The sequence below is a fragment of the Capra hircus genome, chromosome 3, assembly GCF_001704415.2.
Source record: "Capra hircus breed San Clemente chromosome 3, ASM170441v1, whole genome shotgun sequence".
In the NCBI taxonomy this organism is placed as follows: domain Eukaryota; kingdom Metazoa; phylum Chordata; class Mammalia; order Artiodactyla; family Bovidae; genus Capra; species Capra hircus.
The window spans coordinates 66891647-66909298 of record NC_030810.1 but is presented as its reverse complement, the minus strand read 5'-3'; the positions used below and the strand labels follow the sequence as shown (position 1 = coordinate 66909298).

At 39.7% G+C, this 17652-nt stretch overlaps 1 protein-coding gene across 2 annotated transcripts in view; it reads right to left on the bottom strand.

The window, feature by feature from the left end:
* Positions 1 to 17652, bottom strand: part of LRRC8B (leucine rich repeat containing 8 family member B) — a 74591-nt gene that overhangs the window by 15238 nt on the left and 41701 nt on the right. For both annotated transcript variants that reach the window (XM_018045726.1, XM_018045727.1), the window contains exon 2: positions 7106 to 7160. The gene's annotated coding sequence lies outside the window, so the exon portion shown is untranslated. The remainder of the gene's footprint in view (positions 1 to 7105; positions 7161 to 17652) is intronic.

The following is a 17652-nucleotide window of genomic DNA, read 5'->3' as shown; positions in this document are numbered from 1 at the left end:
TCAATAAGAGAACAAATAAATATTTGTTATTAATATCGGTTTTCTTACTGTCAAAGCACTTTCACTTACATTAGTTTTATACCTACAACAAGCCATTATAATAAGTATGATTCATTACATTTTATAAACATGGAAAATAAGGCAGGCCCAAAGGTGTTATCTTGTCCAACGTGACAAGAACAGTAAGAAACAGCTATAACTAGAACCTAGGTCCTCAGGATAAAATCTCAAGGCTCGTCCACACCAGACCACATTGTCTAGGCCACTCAATCCACTTAACTATGCCAATCTCAGTTCTTTCAAAAGCTAAGAAAAAGTTGAATATTTAACTCTTTCCCCCACTACAATGGACTGAATATTTGTGTCCCTGAAAAATATGTATTTTGAAATCCTAATGCCCCAACATGACAGGATTAGGAGGTGGGACCTTGGGAGGTAGGTCATAAGGATGCTGCTTTAGTGAATGGATTTGGTGCCCTTACAAAGGGTCTCCAGAGAGCGCTCTCCCCTCCACTTTGTGAGGAAACAGGAAGAATGTGGCTATCTACCGGCTAGGAAGTGAGCTCTCATCAGACACTGAGTCTGTTGATCTTAGACTTTCCAGCCTCCAGAAACTTTGAGAAATAAATGTTTGTTGCGGTAGTTTGCTGTATGGCAGCCTGAGGGACTAAGACATCAACTTATACCAACAGCTGCACTATAAGTGGGCTCCATTTTAATCTTTGGAAAGTCCAGGCTATAAGTGTATAGCTTTCTGCAAAGTCTCCAGTTACATACTATATAATCTGCTTTCTCAGCTAAACTTTTTCTACTAAACATGTTCCACTGAACTATTTAAGACTTTATATAAATATATAGCATCTGCATTTAATGCTGTATGAAGTCTCAAGCATTCCTATATATTAAATGATGTTAATTTTTCTAATTGAAGTGCTTAACTGGAGAGTTAGAACATAGCTGTCCTTTGTTGTTACAAAGCTGAATACTGTTTGTGTGTCCAGGAAATTTTTTCCAGACCATATTTTTGCAAACAATGAGGATTCAATCCAAATCAGATCTCTATTTCTAATATACAAATGCACTAAATCAGTTCAAAGAAACAATGTAAAAAGTAAAGGATTTTATGGCCTTAATCCCATTCCTTTAGCTTTTAAACCTCATTAAAAAATCATAAAACCTTTTCAAAGCACATGAATTCACTTGACAATCTCACCCCAAAGTCTCTAAGACTGGAACAACAACATTCAAGTTAGACAGACGGTCTTTACTTCCCACTAGTCCTAATTTTACTTTGAAAGCATTTCCAAAATAACCAGTGCAAAAATAAACAAATGATGATCAGATGGTATTTAGAGTCATTCTATGCTGAGAACTGGACGCTACTTCAAAGATCTCTGTCTCTGGCTCCAGGCAGGGACATAGCCAAACAAATCAAAATGGGGTTTCTGTACACTACTCTCACTGATTATTAACTTAAAAAATCACTTTATAGTCTTTCAAAATACTTAGTCTCCATCTTCTCATCAAGATGTTTCTTGGGTCTAACATATCTTTAGCTGAAATATAAATTCACTCTGGGAAACAATGCATTAGTGTCCAGGACTCATTTGCTCCCTTGCTTTATGCTACATAATCCTTTAAACCACTATTCAGAGGTCTGATGACAATTATTTAGCATTCCTCAAGCACTTGCACAATCACTAGTTTTGCGATCTAGAAGGGAACTATAGGATTCATCTAGTAAAGTGTTTCTCTAACACTAATGCTCATAAATCACTGGAGAGCTTGTGAAATCACGTGATAAACCCCACTCTCGGAGTTTCTGATTCATTAGGTCTGCAGTAGGCCCCAAGAATGTGTATTTTTAACAAATTCCTAAGTAATGTTGATGCTACTGGTACAAGACTACTTTTTGAGAATCACAAATCTAAGACAGTGGTTCTCAACTTAGGTTTCACATTAGAACTACCTGGAGCACTTTTATAAGAAACTTAAACCCAGATGCCACTCTTAAAGTTGGTGGAAGTGAGGTTGGGGGGAGAGCTCACAAGATAGACTAGCAACAAAATAACTGGGGAAACTGCCTATCTTTTAAATCTTCCTGGAAGTTTCAGATGTCTAGAGTGCTCCCTCTCCCCAAAGACTACAAAGTAACAGCTACCGTCAACCACAGGAACCTTCAGGTGAGAGGGGGGAACAATGAGTCTTTGAGCTACAGATTTTCAGGATGGATTTAAGGTGGAGGGGTTAGAAACGGGGGCAGCTGAAAGGTTATTTCAATCATGTGGGCCAGAAATAATACTGAAAACCTTTGCAATATATTTGAAAAGAAGCAGTGAATAAAACAGTCACTGTAAATGAAAATTCAACACCACTTAGCAACATCAAATATCCTAAGAGAAGACCATGCAGAAGCAGGGTCAAAAGAATTCTGATTCTGATCCTATGGCATTATAGAATCTTCCACAGTTTCTAGCCCATGGTGTACAGTAAGTATTTGTACAATAAATAACTGAATGTACAAAAATGCATAGGGCAGAAGAGTATTATGCTCACATGTTAGGCAGGATGTATCTAAGGGATTACGCCTCTCCTTGGAGAAGCAAGATCTTGGAAGCATATAGATGGGAAGGATTTTGGCTAGTTAGTCTGTACATTTCAAACCTTAGTGGCTTAAAAATAAGTTTATTTCTTGTGATACTGTGGGTGGTTCTTTCACTTCCTGGAGGTGGCTGGCACAGAGATGGCTGGAAGGTCCAAAATGTCCTTATTCATCAGGCTGGTACTTGGTGCTGACTAGAACTTCATGTGAGATTTCCTGTGGTTGTTCGAGTGTCCTCACTCAGCATGGTGCCTGGGTTCCATGATGGTGCTTTCCAGAGAGGTGAAAACTGCAGTTCTTTTATGGCACAGCTTTCAAATCACGGTGTCTTGCCCAGCATATGCTATTGGCCAAAGGAGTCAAGTACCAGCCCAGATTTATTCGAGAATAAATGCCTCCTCTCAGTGGAAGAACGGCAAAGAATGTGCAGACATCAGTCTACTCTCTACCCACAAATGATTTACATTCCTCTCACAGGAAAGCCTCGCCCTCTCCCAAGTTCTGCCCTCCATCCAAAGTTTTATTCCACTATGGCATCAAGTTCAGGCTTAAAGTCCAGGATCTTGTCATCTAAATCATGTTCGGAATACTATGGGACAACACCCTTAAGATTCTTAGAAGCCTTTCTATCTAGCTGAGAAGAGGCACTGCCTTAAATCTTTCTGGTCTTAGTACAGGGCCCTATACCTGTGCCCTGGCCTTTATTCCTACCTTAAGACCAAGTTTTACTGCACTAGCGCTGCTCCGGATCTCATCTTTGAGTACCTTTTGCTTGGAAGAGAAGCTAGGAATAAGAACAGTTTTATTCATGACCCCAGAAAATTCTGAATTGGAAATATGTCTTAAAAGTCTACTTAAAATCCAAACTGTTTCTTCTATAATTAATCTCTCTCTTACTTTAGTCATAAATGTTTTTAAGAAGTCAATTAGTACTTTCAACATTCCGAAGGAAAATCTAAGCTAGATATACAAATCGATTAGGTTCATTTTCTATATTCCATGTTACTGTGTCAGTCTTGTCAAGTTTTCTGCCAATACATAACAAGGGTACTGTTTTATATCCTCCAGTAGGAATTTCCTTTCTGCCCTTCCAGCCACCATTAATAATCTTCTTACTTCCCCTTCAGGTTCACTGCTACCTGGTCTCAAAGCCAATGCCAGATGTTTTGTTGTGGCAACACCTCACTTCCAGGTACCAATTTTTATTTTGGTTCTTTATTGCTATGTAACAAACCAGCCCAAAACTTAGCAGGTGAAATAACCATTCATCATTTCTGATGATTCTTTGGGATGAAGAGGCAGTTCTGTTTTGCATGGTGTTGGCTGGAACATTGGGATGGCTGGAAGGTCCAAGATGCCTCAGTCACAGGGCTGGCGTGCTGGCTGGCTGCTTGGCCTGGACCTCAGCTTCAGCTACTGACCAGGGGCCTTGCCACTCCTCCACATGGCTGTTTAGGCTTCCTCACAGTAAGGTGGCTGAGTTCTAACTAAGAAAATTATAAGCACACAAAAGCAGAAGTTACAAATCCCTTTAAGGCCCAGCCTTATCCCAAACGATTTCTGCCACATGTGACAGGTCAGAAAAAATAACAGGGCCAGCCCAGATTTAAAAGGACAGGAAATGGACTCCATCTCTTGACGGGAAAAAAAAATCACAGAGTATTTGCAGCTATCTTTAACCCACCACAGGAAGTCCTGAGCATTTAAGTAGCAGATAGTGCCAAAGAAATGAATTGTTTCGAAGAATTTGGTGAAATAAGACTAGAATCTCTCCCTCCTTTGTAACATATCAGATGAGGAAGGGCTAAGAGTAAAGGTGGGTAGAGAAGCAGGTCAAAGAGCAGCAGTGTTTCTGGAGCACAGAAATCGAAGCATCTGACATCATAGTCAAAACAGAGAAACCAAAGGAGAATAGTGACGGGTAACTGTCATTCTGCAGCTTCTTAACCAGAGCTGTAGAGTGGTCAGGGATCTGTGAAACAATCAAATCATATGCTAAATATTAGAAAAATTACCCTAATCATCTGAAGCCCCAGGAGAAAGTTCTGAATATGACAATTGAGAGCATGTGACCATCTCTCGAAATCCTAATTAAATCAGAGTTGTTGAACTTTAAGGAACATTGCTTCACTTCTTGTTTCTGATGGTTATGAAATACATCATGTATTTAATTTACATGGTGATTGTGCTTTCAGAAAAAGACCTCTCAGTTCTTTGATGCTTTAAGTAAGCTACCAAATCTTCTAGAATAAAAAGAAGAGAAGCTGCAGCCTTATTACTATCCCATTAACAGTAGAGCATAAGCCACCAGTGGCTATACAATTCCTAGAATGTGTAAATAGACAACAACCTCAAACCCTTCTCTACCATCTTCATTGTTTATAAAACTGTTTTCCTGACCCCCTCTCATCATCCCAGGGTCAGCAAACCACAAAGCTGAGCCAAACTCATTCCCTGCACAATCCCTGGGGAATCACACATGGTCTTCTTTAAATGACAACAGCAGCCATCAGTCGATTTCCTTCTAATTCTTCCACAGGTGACCTACCTTTCATAGGAGCAGAATCATATGGGCTATTTAACCCAAGAAGAAACCATAGAGATCAGAGTCTAACTCTTTACAAATAGAGAAACTAAATTTCAGAGGGGTTTAAGTAGCTTCTCTAGGGTCACAAAGTAGTACAACATGGGTTTATTGCCTAATTTGAAAAGAACTGGGAAGTTGAGAGCATTGCTTCCAGTCACCTAGGCTAAGTAATAATAGGCTTTCTTAAGCAGTTTTAGAACATGAGGCTGAAAAAACAGTCCAGAGTATTTCTCTGTTATAAATATTTTAAACCATAAATCAAAATGAGAAGTTTTTTTTTTTTTTTTCCCCCTGCTCTAGGACACACAAACCAGAATTATATTTCGGTCTTAACCCTTTCTCTAAAGTTAACATTTACATGCATTCAATCATGGAGTTTAGGACTTTACAAAGGTATACTAAGGAAACTTGAGGCCTTGTTTCTGCTTTCATGGGATTTAAAATCCTATTGTGGAGAGATGACATGCATAGTTGAGAGTTAGCAACACCATCTTATACTGTCATTTCAGTGCCAAAATGAGTAGGATGGTGGCCAAAAATAAGCAGTGCATTTGGTTCTACACAAACAAAATACCCAAAGAGAATGGGTGAAGCATTACGGAGAATAGTAAAGCAGTGCTTGTCAAAGAGAGGTTAGGATTTTAGTCTTATGCAACCAATATTTAGAACGTCTACTATGCGCCAGACAGAGTTCTAAGTGTTAGGGAAATACAGAAATGTGCAAGATGGACAAGATCTTGGCTCCCAGGGACCTTACTGTGTAGTAAGGAGAGATAGGAAATTAGATACACGCACATGATAAAATCCGAAAAGCTACAAAGACGACGCGGCTACTTTAGACCAGGGAGTCGGGCAGGCCTCTCGCTTTCGAGGGACCACCACTAAAATGTAGATGAGAATGGAGTCAACCATGTGATGATATTGGGGGAGATCATCTTAAGCAGAAGGCGCAAGAAGCTTAGGATGTGTGCAGATCGGAAGGGAGGACACTTGGCCTCAGTGTCAGAAGCCTGGGGAGAGTTAAGAGTAACAGAGGACGGCAGGCAAAGTAAACAGTTCAGATAACAAGTAGTAGAGGAGTGGTGGAAAAGCCACCGAAGTGTCATAAGAAGGGAAGTGGCTGACCTGTTATTGGCATCTCAGAATTCATACTGAACTCGATAATTTAACAGTAAAACATGGATATACTCAAGAAGTCCAAGTGTCTACCTTCATCTGTAAAAAGAAGGATGCTCAGAAAACAGTAGGAGACAGGTCCACTGTCTGCAGCACTGCTTTACCGGGACTATGTTCAGAGCCGGGTGACACGGCTTTACGACATGCCATATTCCGAACACTGGAGAGCCATGCAATTTAACACATAAAAATTAATCATTCATTGTGTCCAAGTCAAAAGCTCTGCTTCCACAACGACAAAAGATGAATGATGCTTGCAGGAAGCAACAGGAAATGGGGCTTGTTTACTTCTGACTTACCTACTCAAGGAAAGCAAGGCCATCTTTTTTTTATGGAAACATACCAAACAAACCAATTCTGTGCATTAGAAATGCTACCTTAACCAAAAATCAGAAAAATAGAGACATGGAGTCATGGAGTCTAAGCCTCTCATAAACATTTATTATATTCTTTAGATCTCTAACGTTAAAAAATTACAAATATCTAACACATATATACACATATATTCTTTCCTACATACAAAATAAGCAAAGGATAGGAAGATGATATTTTACCAAAATGCATACAGATTTAATTTTCTGTTTAATTGGTTTTAACACATCAAAAGGATTTTACTCAAAACATCTGTAAGAATAGTAATCTTTTTACATACTAAGCATTCAGTACTTATTTGCCCCAAGCTACCAATGTAAAAGTAATTATCTTTACCATGTGTTCACAATTCAGAATATTAATCTTACCCTATGAATGCTGGTCAACTGGAAATGCTGCAATTAGTTTCTATTTGAAAAATTCCTAAAGAGAAAAGCATAAACATACTGTTAAATTTTATCCGTCATAAACTGCAAGACAATTTTATCCATTTTTGTGGTTCTAAAGTTTCAAACATCTATAACAACTTTCTGAAACATACAAAAGATAACAGTTTAATAAAGCAACTGCTGTTAAAGAGGTCACTTTAAACCTCTCACAAAAGTTGTCAACTAAAACCCAGGGAGGTAAATAAATCACAGGGTGGCACTAGTGGTAAAAACCTGCCTCCACTGCAGAAGACTAAGAAACGTGGGTTCAGTCCCTGGGTGGGGAAGATCTTCTGGAGAAGGGCATGGCAACCCACTCCAGTATTCTTGCCTGGAGAATCCCATGTTCAGAGGGGTCTGGTGGTCTATAGGGTTGCAAAGAGTCAGACACAATTGAAATGACTTAGCATGCATGCATGTCATAAGTTAAGCATTTAATTCCATCACCATGGCAATTTACAAGGCATAAAATATGAACTTTAAATTTTTAATGAAGAATGAGATAAGCATTATATCTAAGGCATCACCATAAGAAAATTGTTTTCTCTTAACTAAAAGAAAAATTCATTGAAAATATCTATGCTTCTTACAGAAAATAAGGAAACATGGGGAGAAAACAACTTAATGTTTAGGATCATTTTCTCCTTCCAGTTTTATTTTTGTTTTGTGTTTTGCTGGCCTGCTAGATATATACAATTATACCATTATAAAATTCAATGATAAGATATTGAGATCTTTTTGACTCATTACTTCTCATAGGCTTTCTTGATGTTGTAGTTTCTCTAAACATCATTTTTAAATCATAACAGTTCACACATGGATATGTCATAGTTTACAAAATTATTTCCCTACTGAATCATAGATTTTTCTCTTTTCATTACTAATAATGCATATTATTACTAATACGTAACTCTGTTCATGTGATTTCCTTTGCAGAGACCTCTGGAAGTAGTAAGAGTACTAGGCTAAAGAGCATAAACATTTTAAGGCTTCTGATATATCAAATTATTTCCCAAGGAGATTACACTAATTTTCTTTCCTGTAAACAGTATGAGTAATACCCTCATGAGGTGGGAATCATCTTTAAAAATAAAAGTCTTTGCTAATTCCATACATGAAAATAATCTCACTGTTGCTTTACTGTATATTTCTTTGAACTGGCATGAATGCTTCCCAACATGTTTCAACAATGAGTTTCATTACCCTTTTCTATTTCACATTTACCTAAACTGGAGTATTTTGCTGAGAAGACACAAATGTAGAACTTAATGCAAACTCTCTCACAATGACAGCTTGTCATCTCAGAGTGAAGCCACTGTTGTCAAGTAAAAAACAAAACAAAACAACAACAACAAAATGTAGCTCAGTGTCTTTATCCAGCCTAAAATCAAATCACTCAAATTCATTTTAGAAACAACAGCAAAAGTTAACACCTCTCTTTCTCCTCAGCACCAAACAACAGTACAAGCTGGAATAATGAAATGTGAAAGTACTAAATCACAATGCTTCTAAGAATAGAAATAAATGTTCCATATTAGGCAAGATCAAAATAGGACTTGGACTGTCACAGTCATTGTGACAAACCCAGCTGCTGAGGCAGCATCACTGAGTTCCCCAGCTTGCTGTGCTGGAGTGTTACAAAACTGGCCTTATCTACCTCTGAAAAACATTTACTCTCCCCAGAGGCAAGACACAAGATGTTTATTTTCCCTGAAAAAAATAAATCCCAAGATAACCTTAAAAATGTATTCTGGAAGATTGGAGATGACAAACACTAAGAACTCCCTTTCTCAAATAAGAGGTTTTTTCAGAAGGCTCCCAGGCAGGGACACAAAACAGAACACTCCCAAGGGACTGTGGATTAAAGAACAATAGGGGACAACCAGCTTTCTGATAGAACACAAAAGGTCCCAAGGCTTTTACTTTGAAAACTGAGACATCCAGGGGCTCTTATTTCCTTCTAGTCCATGGAGATAGCAGAGTCTGAGGAAACAAACTTCTCTGTAGTAATGCAAAGGCCTACTATAAAATTTTAGAATCTGAGAAAGGCCTTCCATTTGGGAGAATTTGTCTCTCAGTGATAGATTCCTTTTATGACGTAGCAAGGAGTCAAGAATCTTTCTTTACCATCTAAGCCACCAGGTCAATATGGCAAGAATCACTGCGATGTCACAGTTACTCAACCTGCCTTGTGCAATCCCATAAGTTTAAGGCTTTAGGTTGCGTAAAATGAAAGTATCCTATTTTCATCCATTTAAAAGATTCAAACTCTGAATACCAGATTTACTTAAAATTAAGAAAGGGTATTTCACTTCACCAATGATCCTGCCCTAGGATCACTGTCATGAATCACTGCCTTGAGCCACACTGACCGCCACAGGCTACATTCACTGTTCTTCCATCTGCTTTCCCAGAAGACTAATAGATCATGGCATCTGCTCCCATCACTTCATGGCAAATAGATGGGGAAACAATGGAAACTGAAAAACTATTTTCTTGGGCTCCAAAATCACTGCAAATGGTGACTGTAGCCATGAAATTAAGATGCTTGTTCCTTGGAAGAAAAGCTATGACAAACCTAGACAACATATTAAGAAGAAAGACATTACCTTGCCAACAAAGATCTGTATAGTTAAAGTTATGGTTTCTAGTAGTCATGTATGAATATGAGAGTTGGACCATAAAGAAGGCTGAGCACCGAAGAATTCATGCTTGTGAACTGTGGTGTTGGAGAAGACTCTCAAAAGTCCCTTGGACTGCAGGGAGATCAAACCAGTTAATCCTAAAGGAAATCAATCCTGAATATACATTGGAAGGACTGATGCTACAGTTGAAACTCCAATACTTTGGCCACCTGATGCAAAGAGCTGACTCATTAGAAAAGACCCGTATCCTGGGAAGATTGAAGGTAGGAGGAGAAGGGGACAACAGAGGATGAGATGGTTGAATGACATCACTTACTGAATGGACATGAGTTTGAGCAAGCTCCGGGAGATGGTGAAGGACAGGGAAGCCTGATGTGCTGCAGTCCATGGGGTCGAAAAGAGCTGGACATGACTGAGCAACTGAACAATAGTTCTCTCCCACTATTTTATGACATGTAATAAGTTACTATTTCAAGTTCCTTGAGGACTGGGGCAGAATCTTATTTACCTATATTCTCAGGATCTAGCCCAGTGTCTCTTTCTAAGGCTAGACATAGGGCCTGGATATTATGGCAGCTTCCCTGTACCAATTCATCAATGGGGTGTTCAAACATCTTTGGAAAGTTAGTGAAATTAAACTAAAATATGCCTTTTCTCAGGGATGGTACAGAATATGGCTGGAAGAAAAGGCAAGGAGTCTGCTACTTTTCTTCTGGTCAGTTGAGATCCTGAGAACTGGCAAAAAGGGGAACTAAATATTTAAAGAATAGCAGGGGGGTGGTCCTAAGAAGGTGGAGGAATAGGATGGGGAGACCACTTTCTCCCCCCCAAATTCATCAAAAGAACATTTGAACGCTAAGTAAATTCCACAAAACAACTTCTGAATGCTGGCAGAGGACATCGGGCACCCAGAAAAGCAGCCCATTGTCTTTGAAAGGAGGTAAGAAAAAATATAAAAGATAAAAGAGAGACAAAAGAGGTAGGGACGGAGATCCGTCCCGGGAAGGGAGTCTTAAAAAAGAGAGAAGTTTCCAAACACCAGGAAACACTCTCACTGGTGAGTCTGTGGCGAGCCTTGGAACCTCAGAGGGCACCATAATCGGGAGGAAAAATAAATAAATAATTAAACCCCACAGATTATGTGCCCAACGGTAACTCCCGGCGGAGAAGCAGCGCAGACTCCCGCAACTGCCATTAGCAAGCGGAGGCTGGGCAGGGAGGTACAGGCTGCACTGCTTAGAGTAAGGACCAGGCCTGAATGCCCCAAGGGCAGTCTGAGGGAACTAATATGAGATAGCAAACCAGACTGTGGGATAGCTATCCCAGGAAAAGCCCTAACCTAAGACACTGCCAGGCCCGCTCAAAGAACAAAGGACTTAACAGAGCTAGCTGGCTGCGGGCCGGCCCATACCCTGCCAGAGACAGGCAGGCAAGGGCAGCCCGAGCAGGCAGGGGGCAATCGCAGCCCCAGAGAGGCATCATCTACCAAACTGCAAGCAGACTTCGTTGCTAACCAAGACTTCTTGGGATTCTGGATGGTTGACATCCGCCTGAGAAGGTGCGCCGGTTGTACACCCAGAAAACCAAGCGGCAGGGATGGGGGAGGCGATAAGTCACAGTGACCATGCTCGCCAAGCACCTGGTCACCTGAGCTGCTCGCACCTGGCAAGGGAGCAAAACGCAGGCCCAACTGAGTCTGTGCCTTTGTGGAGTACCCGAGTACCTGAACCTGAGCGGCTTAGACCTGGGAAGTGCATACAACCCAGGGCTGGCCTCAGACAGTTCCCGGCAGAGCAACCTAGAGCCTAAGCAGTGTAGACAGGGAAAGCACACACGCCAGGAGCTGGGGCAAACCCAGTGTGGCTGAGACACTGCAAGCACACGCCAGTGTTACTCGTTTGCAGTGTTCTTCCCTCCCCGGGAGAAGGCGATGGCACCCCACTCCAGTACCCTTGCCTGGAAAATCCCATGGACAGAGGAGCCTGGTAGGCTGCAGTCCATGGGGTCACGAGGAGTTGGACACGACTTCACTTTCACTTTCATTTTCCCTCCCCACAGCACGACTGAACAAGTGGGCCTAAAAAAGTGTCCACCACCGCCCCCTTGTGTCAGGGTGGAAATTAGACACTGAAGAGACAGGCAAACAGAAGAAGCTAAAACAGAGGGAACAGCCTTCAAAGAGACAGGTGCAATAGATTAAAACCTTGTAGTTAGCACCAAAAAATGGCAACCCACTCCAGCATTCTTGCCTGGGAAATTCCATGGATGGAGGAGCCTAGTAGGCTACAGTCCATGGGGTCGCAGAGAGTTGGACACGACTGAGTGACTTCACTCACTCACATAGGAAGGGGCCTATAGATCTTGAGAAGTATAAGCAGGATCAAGGAACTATCTGAAAATGAACTGACCCCAAACTGTCTACACCACCACCAGAGAAAGCCCTAGATATATTTTTACTATTATCATTCTTTAAATTAAAAAAAAATTATTTTTAAGTCCTCTATTACTCCTTTAATTTTCATTTTTATAACCTACTATTACTTTGCAAAAAAAAAAAGCCCCATTTTTTAAAGCAAACTTCATATATATATTTTATAAATTTTGTGACTTTGTTTTTTTTCTTTAACATTGTATTTTTGAGAATCCAACCTCTACTCCAGATTTTTAATCTTTGCTTGTTGGTATTTGTTATCAATTTTGTACCTTTAAGAACCCAATCTTCAGTACCCATTTTTACTTGGGAGCGAGATTACTGGCTTGACTGCTCTCTCCCCGCTTTGGACTTTGCTTTTTCTCCACTGGGTCGCCTCTATCTCCTCCCTCCCCCTTCTCTTCTCTACCCAACTCTGTGAATCTCTCTGTGTGTTCAGACTGTGGAGAACACTTAGGGAACTGATTACTGGCTGGACCTGTCTCTCTCCGTTTGATTCCCCCCTTTATCCTTCTGGCCACCTCTGCCTCCTTCCTCCCTCTTCTCTTCTCTGTATAACTCCGTGAAGATCTCTGAGGCATCCAGATTGTGGAGAGCACATAGGGAAGTGATTACTGGCTAGCTTGCTCTCTCCTCTTCTGATTCCCCCTCTTCTCCTCCTGGTCACCTCTATCTCCTTCTTTCCTCTTCTCTTCTCCATGTAACTTTGAACCTTTCTGGGTGTCCTTCACTGTGGAGAAACTTTTCTTTTCTTTTTTTTGAAACTTTTCATCTTTAACCTAGATGAGATGTTTTTATCATTGGTGCTATATAGATGGAGAAGTCTTGAGGCTACTTTAAGAATAAGACTGAAAACCAGAGGCAGGAGGCTTAAGTTCAAATCCTGAGAACACCAGAGAACTCCTGACTCCAGAGAACATTAACTGATAGGAGCTCATCAAATGCCTCCATACCTACACTGAAACCAAGCACCACTCAAGGGCCAACAAGTTCCAGAGCAAGACATACCACACAAATTCTCCAGCAACACAGGAACATAGCCCTGAGCTTCAATATACAGGCTGCCCAAAGTCACACCACTGACATCTCATAACTCATTACTGGACACTTCCTTGCACTCCAGAGAGAAGAAATCTAGCTCCACCCACCAGAACACCCAACACAAGCTTCCCTAACCAGGAAACCTTGACAAGCCCCCAGTTCAAACTCACCCACAGCTAGGAAACTCCACAATAAAGAGAAATCCGCAGACTGCCAGAATATGTTAAGGCCACCCTAAAAACAGCAATATAAACAAGATGAAGAGGCAGAGAAATACCCAGCAGGTAAAGGAACAGGATAAATGCCCACCAAACCAAACAAAAGAGGAAGAGATAGGGAATCTACCTGATAAAGAATTTCGAATAATGATACTGAAAATGATCCAAAATCTTGAAAACAAAATGGAGTTACAGATAAACAGCCTGGGGACAAGGATTGAGAAGATACAAGAAAGGTTTAACAAAGACCTAGAAGAAATAAAAAAGAGTCTATATATGAATAATGCAATAAATGAGATAAAAAACACTCTGGAGGGAACCAACAGTAGAATAACGGAGGCAGAAGATAGGATAAGTGAGGTAGAAGATAGAATGGTAGAAATAAATGAATCAGAGAGGAAAAAAGAAAAATGAATTAAAAGAAATGAGGACAATCTCAGAGACCTCCAGGAAAGTGTTAAACGCCCCAACATTCGAATCATAGGAGTCCCAGAAGAAGAAGACAAAAAGAAAGACCATGAGAAAATACTTGAGGAGATAATAGTTGAAAACTTCCCTAAAATGGGGAAGGAAATAATCATCCAAGTCCAAGAAACCCAGAGACTCCCAAACAGGATAAACCCAAGGTGAAACACCCCAAGACACATATTAATTAAATCAACAAAGATCAAACACAAAGAACAAATATTAAAAGCAGCAAGGGAAAAACAACAAATATCACACAAGGGGATTCCCATAAGGATAACAGCTGATCTTTCAATAGAAACTCTTCAGGCCAGGAGGGAATGGCAAGACATATTTAAAGTGATGGAAGAAAATAACCTACAGCCCAGATTACTGTACCCAGCAAGGATCTCATTCAAATATGAAGGAGAAATCAAAGGCTTTACAGACAAGCAAAAGTTGAGAGAATTCAGCACCACCAAACCAGCTCTCCAACAAATGCTAAAGGATATTCTCTAGACAGGAAACACAAAAAGGGTGTATAAACTCAAACCCAAAAATAAAGTAAATGGCAACGGGATCATACTTATCAATAATTACCTTAAACATAAATGGGTTGAATGCCCCAACCAAAAGACAAAGACTGGCTGAATGGATACAAAAACAAGACTCCTATATATGTTGTCTAAAAGAGACCCACTTCGAAACAAGGGACACATACAGACTGAGAGTGAAGGGCTGGAAAAAGATATTCCACGCAAATAGAGACCAAAAGAAAGCAGGAGTAGCAATACTCATATCAGAGAAAATAGACTTTAAAACAAAGGCTGTGAAAAGAGACAAAGAAGGACACTACATAATGATCAAAGGATCAGTCCAAGAAGATATAACAATTATAAATATATATGCACCCAACAAGGAGCATCACAGTATATAAGACAAATGCTAACAAGTATGAAAGGGGAAATTAACAACAACACAATAATAGTGGGAGACTTTAATACCCCACTAATACCTATGGACAAATCAACTAAGCAGAAAATCAACAAGGAAACACAAACTTTAAATGATATAATAGATGAGTTAGACCTAATTGATATCTATAGGACATGTCACCCCAAAACAATGAATTTCACCTTTTTCTCAAGAGCACATGGAACCTTCTCCAGGATAGATCACATTCTGGGCCATAAATCTAGCCTTGGTAAACTGAAATTGAAAAAAATTGAAATCATTCCAAGCATCTTTTCTGCCCATAATGCAGTAAGATTAGATCTCAATTACAAGAAAGAAACTATTAAAAATTCCAACATATGGAGGCTAAGCAACACGCTGCTGAATAACCAACAAATCATAGAAGAAATAAAAAAAGAAATCAAAATATGCATAGAAACGAATGAAAATGAAAACACAACAACCCAAAACCTGTGGGACACTGCAAAAGGAGCACTAGGGGGAAGGTTCATAGCAATACAGGCATACCTCAAGAAACAAGAAAAAAGTCAAATAAATAATCTAACTCTATACCTAAAGCTACTAGAAAAGGAAGAAATGAAGAACCCCAGAGTTAGTAGAAGGAAAGAAATCTTAAAAATTAGGGCAGAAATAAATGCAAAAGAAACAAAAAGACCATAGCAATCATCAACAAAGCCAAAAGCTGGTTCTTTGAGAAGATAAATAAAACTGAAGAACCATTAGCCAGACTCATCAAGAAACAAAGGGAGAAAAAGCAAATCAATAAAACTAGAAATGAAAATGGAGAGATCACAACAGACAACACAGAAATACAAAGGATCATAAGAGACTACTATCAGCAATTATATGCCAATAAAATGGACAACGTGGAAGAAATGCACCAATTCTTGGAAAAGTACAATTTTCCAAAACTGAACCAGGAAGAAACAGAAAATCTTAACAGACCCATCACAAGCACGGAAATTGAAACTGCAATCAGAAATCTTCCAAGCAAACAAAAGCCCAGGACCAGACGGCATCACAGCTGAATTCTACCAAAAATTTAGAGAAGAGCTAACACCTATCCTACTCAAACTCTTCCAGAAAATTGCAGAGGAAGGTAAACTTCCAAACTCATTCGATGAGGCCACCATCACCCTAATACCAAAACCTGACAAAGATGCCACAAAAAAGAAAACTACAGGCCAATATCACTGATGAACATAGATGCAAAAATCCTTAACAAAATTTTAGCAATCAGAATCCAGCAACACATTAAAAAGATCATAAATCATGACCAAGTAGGCTTTGTCCCAGGGATGCAAGGATTCTTCAATATCCGCAAATCAATCAATGTAATCCACCACATTAACAAATTGAAAAATAAAAGCCACATGATTATCTCAATAGATGGAGAGAAAGCCTTTGACAAAATTCAATATCCATTTATGATAAAACCCTCCAGAAAGCAGGAATAGAAGGAACATACCTCAACATAATAAAAGCTATATATGACAAACCCACAGCAAACATTATCCTCAATGGTGAAAAATTGAAAGCGTTTCCCCTAAAGTCAGGAACAAGACAAGGGTGCCCACTGTCACCACTACTATTCAACATAGTTTTGGCCACAGCAATCAGAGCAGAAAAAGAAATAAAAGGAATCCAAATTGGAAAAGAAGAAGTAAAACTTGTTTGCAGATGACATGATCCTCTACATGCTGCTAAGTCACTTCAGTTGTGTCCGACTCTGTGTGACCCCATAGACGGCAGCCCACCAGTCTCCCCCGTCCCTGGGATTCTCCAGGCAAGAACACTGAAGTGGGTTGCCATTTCCTTCTCCAATGCATGAAAGTGAAAAGTGAAAGGGAAGTTGCTCAGTCATGTCCAACTTTTCACGACCCCATGGACCGCAGCCTACCAGGCTCCTCTGTCCACGGGATTTTCCAGGCAAGAGTACTGGAGTGGGGTGCCATCACCTTCTCTGGATCCTCTACATAGAAAACCCTAAAAGACTCCACCAGAAAATTACTAGAGGTAATCAATGAATATAGTAAAGTAGGATATAAAATCAACACACAAAAATCCCTTGCATTCCTATACACTAATAATGAGAAAATAGAAAGAGAAATTAAGGAAACAATTCCATTCACCATTGCAACAAAAAGAATAAAATACTTAGGAATATATCTACCTAAAGAAACTAAAGACCTATATATAGAGAACTATGAAACACTGATGAAAGAAATCAAAGAGGACAGTAATAGATGGAGAAATATACCGTCTCATGGATTGGAAGAATCAATATAGGGAAAATGAGTATACTACCCAAAGCAATCTACAGATTCAATGCAATCCCTATCAAGCTACCAACAGTATTTTTCACAGAGCTAGAAAAAATAATTTCACAATTTGTATGGAAATACAGAAAACCTTGAATAGCCAAAGCAATCTTGAGAAAGAAGAATGGAACTGGAGCAATCAAGCTGCCTGACTTCAGGCTCTACTACAAAGCCACAGTCATTAAGACAGTATGGTACTGGCACAAAGACAGAAATATAGATCAATGGAACAAAATAGAAAGCCCAGAGATAAATCCATGCACCTATGGACACCTTATCTTTGACAAAGGAGGCAAGAATATACAGTGGAGAAAAGACAAACTTTTTAATAAGTGGTGCTGGGAAAACTGGTCAACCACTTGTAAAAGAATAAAACTAGAACACTTTCTAACACCATACACAAAAATAAACT